Source organism: Chenopodium album, chromosome 14 (assembly GCF_948465745.1).
Source record: "Chenopodium album chromosome 14, dcCheAlbu1.1, whole genome shotgun sequence".
In the NCBI taxonomy this organism is placed as follows: Eukaryota; Viridiplantae; Streptophyta; class Magnoliopsida; order Caryophyllales; family Amaranthaceae; genus Chenopodium; species Chenopodium album.
In genome coordinates, this window is record NC_137847.1 from 34484974 (window position 1) to 34491977 (window position 7004).

Genomic DNA, 7004 nt, shown 5'->3' on the forward strand with positions numbered 1-7004 from the left:
GGGCGGCCCTTCGCCCGATCGGGCGCGTGTAATTCCAGGCGGTTTAGGACTTTTGTTTTAGCTAATCTCCGAGCTTAGGATTAATACTCTTCTTGTAATTTTTCTTAGTGACGTTTTTTTTATTATTCTCTTTTCATACTAATAACTTTAGAGAGATTTTAGATGGTGATTATTGTTAAACTCAAGTTTTCCCTTTTAGTGCAATTTCATATTTTCCTTCTTCCGGTATTTTTTCTTCTCTCCTTTATTACTTATTTTCTTGCTTTGATCTTAATCATGTCTTTTTCATATGTTTTGATTAGCTTAGCTTTAATTATGCGTGAGTAGTTTTATTCTAGGGTTCTTGGGGGATCCATAATTAATATGAAGGGATAATTTGTTATTGTTGATTATTGATATTTCATGATGATTTATTATTGAATTGTTTTAATTCTTTACAATTGAATTATGAATCGAGCAGATGTAATTTGATTGTAAAAGTATAGCAATATTGAATTGATGAATCGAGTAGATGTTAATTTGATATTAAAGGCTATTTTCAATAGGAACTTAGATCTAGTAAATTACGAGAGCATGTTAGATCTATGTTGATTAATAAATTACAAGAGCCTGTTAACCATGTTATATATGCAATGTTAATTATTGATTGCTATGATTTATCCCGGAATATTAATTATTGGTGAACCTGTGACCCTAGGCTTCTTATTATTGATTTCTATCTTTTTATTCTCCTTAGTTTAATTCACTTTAAAAATAAATTGGTTACTTAATAGTTTAGATTATAATAATTAATTAGGAATAGAAGAACATTGTTTCCCTGAGGATTTGACCCTACTTCCCTATCTATTATTAGTTAGTGGTTTTAGGTTATTCTTTTGATTAGGTGATACGACTTTAGCCTATCAAAATTTGGCACCGTTGCCGGGGAAACGGTTTTATTTTTATTTCTGATTGTTTTTGTACTCTAGATTATTTCCTTTTGTCTCAGAGAACGTAAGTGTTTTGAGACAATTCTCATATTTGTTGTTTAGTTCTTTGTTTATGCCCAGATGTTCCAGATCAGGTTATATTCCATTCAATCATGAGATCGAACGCTCTTTCCATCGACAGAAGAATCTTTACAAATAAATACTGGCGGGTGCAGGGAGTAATATTCCTAGGGACCCTCCATCTGATTCTAGTGATTCGAAAGCTTCTTCAGAACCAGAATAAGAGATGATAGCTCCTCCACCTCGCAAGCTCAGCGATTATTCGCAGCCATCCTTGACGGATTTTCTGCATCTTTCTCCTACTCCAGATCTCGAGGGAGTACAATTCGAGATCAAACCCCAATTCATCATGATGATTGAAAGAAAACAATTTAGTGGAGCCAAGGGTGAAGACCCAAATCTTCATATTGCATATTTCTGTCAATATTACAATACCATTAGGGAAGCTAAGGTCACACAAGACACAATCAGGGAGATTCTTTTTCCTTTTTCTTTGTGTGGTAAAGCTAAATTGTGGTATAATGGATTGAATAGAACTGCACTAGGTATTACTAACTAGGAGACTCTTGCTTTGAATTTTTATAACAATTATTACCCTGCAGAGAGGACAACTTTATTGAGAAGTGCAATTCAAAACTTTGCCCAAGAGCTAGATGAAACTCTATATGAGACTTGGGAAAGATTCAAGGATCTACAGAGAGAGTGTCCCCATCATAATCTAGCACAGTGGCAGTTAATCCAAGCTTTTTACAATGGGATTGGAAATTCATTTAGAACAATTTTAGATTCTGCAGCTAATGGTAGATTTATGAATCTAAATGTAGACGATGCAGGTTAGGTTATCGAAAAGATGGCGATTCACAATTCCCAATACGAGAATCCTAAAGGCTTTGCAAACAAGGAAAAACACCACGTCGATTCAGTATCCTTTTTGCAAGCTCAATTAACTTCAATTAGCCAGAAATTAGATAATCTTAGGACTGCTATTCCTACTTCTATAGCTAATTGTAGACACCAAATTGTGTCTCCCCAAAACCAAACCCAGTGATGAGTACCTTTCACGTCATTTGATTATCGAACGAGGTGAAATGTGAAAGAGTCTCGTGATTCCTTTGTTTTTAATAAAAATACTTATTTTTGTTTTCGAAAATATTTCTTTTCACACCTTATTTATGAAAATGTCCAATCCAATTTAGTTTGGTCTATGATATGGGTCCAATAATAGTGTAGTTGGATGGGGCTCGAAAAGAGCTTTCCAACGATATATTATAAGCCCAATTCCGATGAATAGTGAGGAAGTTATGGCTCAAATATCAAATTGGTTATTAAATGAGTTTTATGGGTGACCCAATGATCAAGTGGAGGGTCCATTAATCATCATTTCTAAAGTCATTAGGAATTACTTTAATTTTCTAGAATAATCTAGAAGGTTATTTTAAGTTCTAAAGAGATTAGGATTAATGATTATATTTTTTTAAAAAAATATAGAATTTTAGTTGGAATAAAACAACCGTTTTAAAGGATTTAATTTGATTTTTAATGATAAAGTACGGACTCTAATTATCCAATTATATTGGAAAAAGGATTCCGTACGTCAAAAATTATCTAGTAGCACCATCGCGCTGCGATAGGTCCATCACGCTGCGATAAGCCTGCTGCGCCGCGATGGAGCCATTGCGTCGCGATGGCCTTGTCGCGCCGCGATGGGTGCAGTTTTACTTCGATTGGAATTCGATCTTCTCTGATCGTTTCTGGACGTTTTTGTCTATAAATAGGGTCGTATTTTCCCGTTTTCAATCATCAACAATCATCTATTCTATTCTTTCTCTCTCAAAGCTAGAAGCTTATTCTTTCTCCCTCTTTCTAAGCCTTCCCTTTTCAAACACTATTCGTCCATCACGAGACTTAGACACACATAGCCAAGCTCGAAGTTGCCTTCGCCCTAGACGTGAAAGGTTGATAATTTCTGAGGGTTTGGTCCCAAATCCCTATTTCAAATATTTAAATTAATTGTTTGATTCAATACTTTTATTGAAGTTACTAACGTGTGTATTGTTTTGATAGAAAGAGATACGAGGCAATAAAGTGAGTAATTTCATTGTTATATTTTGTAGAAAGCATGCATATATTATTTTAATTTTCAGTATCATGTTAGGATGTCTTTTATTGCTTTTTAGTATCATGTTTAGGTTGCTTCCTATTTCTTCTATCATGTTAGGGCTAAAGCTTTAATCTTTATTATTTAGCGACATGCTAGGATTTGTTATTAATCATGTTAGTATTATGCCTAGGATCTTGCTAATATTATTATGCTTTGATGAGAATATTATTATTATGATGATGATTTGTTGTATCAATATTATGTTGCTTGATATTATTGTTATTGCTTGATCACGCCCTCTCTTGCAGGATTAAAGGAAATTTGTACTTGAAATCACGCTTAATAAGATAATTAATAATTTTATTTAGGCTAATGTGATTTTAATTCTAGTGATCGCTAATAATAGATTTATTTGTGCATTAATATTCAACCAACATAGATTAAACGGGTTTAGGATTAATATATTGATTGTATGTTGATCAGAAAGCGCACATGAATATGAGAGGAATAAAGTAGAGGCATATTTTAGAGCAGGTTCAATCTCTTTTAGGTTGGATTTGTACCTTCATCCCTGAATATCCAGTCATGGTTCAGGACCACTATGGAGTTAGAGATCTCATGGATCGTGAAGGGGTGTAACCTTCACCCCGTGAACGGTTTACAAGTTCCTAAAACTTGTTGGCGACTCTTTTGCTCTAGCTTCCTTCCCTTTGGACACCACCATGCTTAAGTGTATATGATCACAGTGGTGGACTCAAGTGTGGGATGCTTGAAATATTCCCTACAGTTTTTGGCGACTCCACTGGGGAGGATTTCTATTTTATTTCCTAAAATTTATTTTGGCAATAATTTAGAATGAGTGGATGAGGCTTGAAACGTTCTAAGTATTCATGTGCGTAATTTTGATTGACATTAATTGCATAAGCATAAAAAGGTCCGCATTGGAAAGACCATCCGTAATGCATAAAAAACATAGGCTTTTTACATGTAGGAAATGTGGGAAATATCTTTCACAACTAGAATCGAAAAAACGCTGTGAAATCGGAAAATTCTAAGAACACAGAAAATTGCCGAGGCATGTAGGAACCGTCGCTGAGAGAATAGAGCCCATCGCAGTGCGATGGCTCTGTCGCGACGCGATGGCAACATCGGGCGCGATAGGGCCATCTCCTCGCGATGGTCCTTGTTTTCTCGCGCCAGGTTCTTCCAATACCGAGCCAGATGTCTGCCTTCTTGCTTTGACCAGTTGTAGCACTGTTTGGCCGATTGTACTTCTTGATTGAGTTTTTCTCTCTTTTCTGAAACCCATATGTGTTCTACATATGGCCATAACCCTCTGGGAATTCACGCTCCATCTACCCAATGGAACGCTCATTGCAACGAAGGGTATAACCGAATTATTGAATTCACCAAACCATGGAAACAAGTTTAACTTGTGGGGTCCCATCCATAAGCGCCAACCCTTCCAAAGGTAAGGCTTCTGCGCGATGCATCCGGACTCATAACCATGGACCCAATTTTAACTAACCATAATCCTTGAACTTTAGAGAACTAGAGCCATGGTTAGGTTAGAAACTCATTGCATCATATTGTGCCTACTTGACTTCTTGTGCATTTCTTGATTGTACATAGCTTATATGTGTTTACGCTAACCGTTTGTTTGACTTGTGTATGAGTCTAAATAAATTGATTAATGACTATATAGGACTTTGATTAATTAATTAATTGATTAATGAATGATTAAAGTTTAATAAAATTGAATAAACATGACTTATCATACTAAAGGCTCACCCTTTTTAAAGCAGAACACTGGAAACAGGTGTAGACTAACGATTCAGTAATGACTCGGAAGTCTGGCCTGTGGCGCGACACGCAGGTGTCTATTGTGACGCGATAGCAATATCGCGTGATATGTCTATTTTATATAGTGATTTACCCCCGTCCATTGGTCATATATAGGAGTATTTTTGGCTCTTTAGAGCCACTTTTATTGCTAATGTGTGCTCTATAGTGTTTTCGTAGTTTTGGTAGCATTTTGTAGGAAATTGCACATTTGGAGCATTTTTCCGGGATTATTTAGAGCAACTACGAGCATTGGAGGAGTACGACCATCTCTTGTAGCCCAAGGCCGGTTGGATTCATCAAACCGGTGATTAAGGGCTCGACATGTAAGAAGCCGAGGCTATTGACCAAGTGATTCAAGCCCCAAGGAGGAAATTAGCGTTTGGGCCGAGTTAATAGCCTAGACAGAAGTCCAAGGAAGAGCCCAAGGCTTCGCCTGTCCGGATAGGGCCTCGCCCGAAGGCGCGCCTGGCCGGCGGGGCGGAAGAACAAAGAAAAGGTATGCTTGCCATGTCTCACGCCCGCCCAGGGGCGAGAGGAGTCTCAAGAACCAAAATGGCAGGCCTGGCCGGGCGAGCTGGCACCCGATCGGGCGCGTGTCTTGGAGCGTATTTTCGGCGTTTTCTTTACTTAGATTTTAATTAGGATTTTTATGTTCTGTACAAATACGTTTTAGTTGTTTTGATACAATTGTCTCTCTTCCATTAGTTTAATTTTCTCTTAAGCTTAAACTTCTCTCTTGTTTCTTTCTCTACAACTCTTGATTAAATTCAATTCATTATTTCCATTAACTTTGGTAACAATTTCTTCCCTTTTTATTTCATTTATTTCCTTTTGTTCATCTTGTTTTGGTTAATTGCTTTGATTAGTTTAGATTTAATAATGAGTGAGTAGATTATTTTCTAGGGTTGTGGGGATCCATAAATAATATGAAGGGGTAATTTATTATTGTTGATTGTCAATGCTTGATTAATTTCCTATTTATTGATTTAATGCTATGCAATTAGAATAGGCCTGGTTTAATTGTATGAGTTTAGCAATATTGATTCGAGATTCGGCAGATGAGAATTGATGTTTAGGCTTTGTTTCAATAGGCAGGTTAATTTATAAATGGTTAAGTCAAGATTCGACAGATGCGATTTAATGCCGGTAGATTAATTCTGTGATTGTAATACATCGCGAAAACCCTTTATGATCTAATTAGTTGATGCTTTGATGATTGATTATTGTGTTTTACCCCGAAATATTATTTATTAGTGAACCTATACCCTAGGCTTTTATTAATTGATTTCTCCCTACTTTCATCTCCCTTAGTTTAATTTATCATATCTATAATTTAGTTACTAAATAATTTAGATTATTTAATTTAATTAGGAATAAATTAATTTGTTTTCTTGTGGTTCTACCCTTCTTCCCTATCTGCATAGTTAGTGGACTTAGGAATTATTTTTGACTAGGTAATACGATTTTATCTTGTCAACAATTTGGAGTCGTTGCGGGGAAACGATTTTATTTTTATTTCTGATTGTTTTTGTAGTCTAGATTATTTTCTCCAGTCTCAGAGAACGCAAGTCCTTTGAGATAAATTTCATATATTTGTTTGTTTAGTTCTGTGTTTATGCCCAGGGGTTCTAGATCAGGTTACATTCCATTCAATCCTGAAATCGAACGATTTTTTCATAGACAGAAGAACCTTTACAGACAGGTATGAGACACTTTTGAAGGTAATCCACCTTTGGAACCCCCATCTGATTCTAGCGATTCGGAAGTTTCTTCAGAACCTGAATCGGAGATGACGACACCACCACCTCCTCCAGCTCGCAAGCTTAGCGATTATTCGCAGCCGTCCCTGACGGATTTTCCACATCTTACTCCTACTCTGGCTCTTGATGGAGTGAAATTCGACATCAAGCCCCAATTTATCACGATGATTGAAAGAAAGCAATTCAGTGGAGCTAAGGGTGAAGATCCTAGTCTTCACATTGCAGATTTCTGTCAGTATTGCAATACCATTAAGTAAGTTGGGGTCACGAAAGACCAAATCAGGGAGATTCTTTTTCCCTTTTCTTTAT

General features: G+C 36.4%; 1 non-coding gene across 1 annotated transcript; it reads right to left on the reverse strand.

The window, feature by feature from the left end:
* Positions 1-1602: 1602 nt before the first annotated feature.
* On the reverse strand, positions 1603-1709 carry LOC145580512 (small nucleolar RNA R71). The gene has a single exon (XR_014099537.1). It is a non-coding gene; the product is annotated as a small nucleolar RNA R71 (small nucleolar RNA).
* Between the last annotated feature and the right edge of the window lie 5295 nt (positions 1710-7004).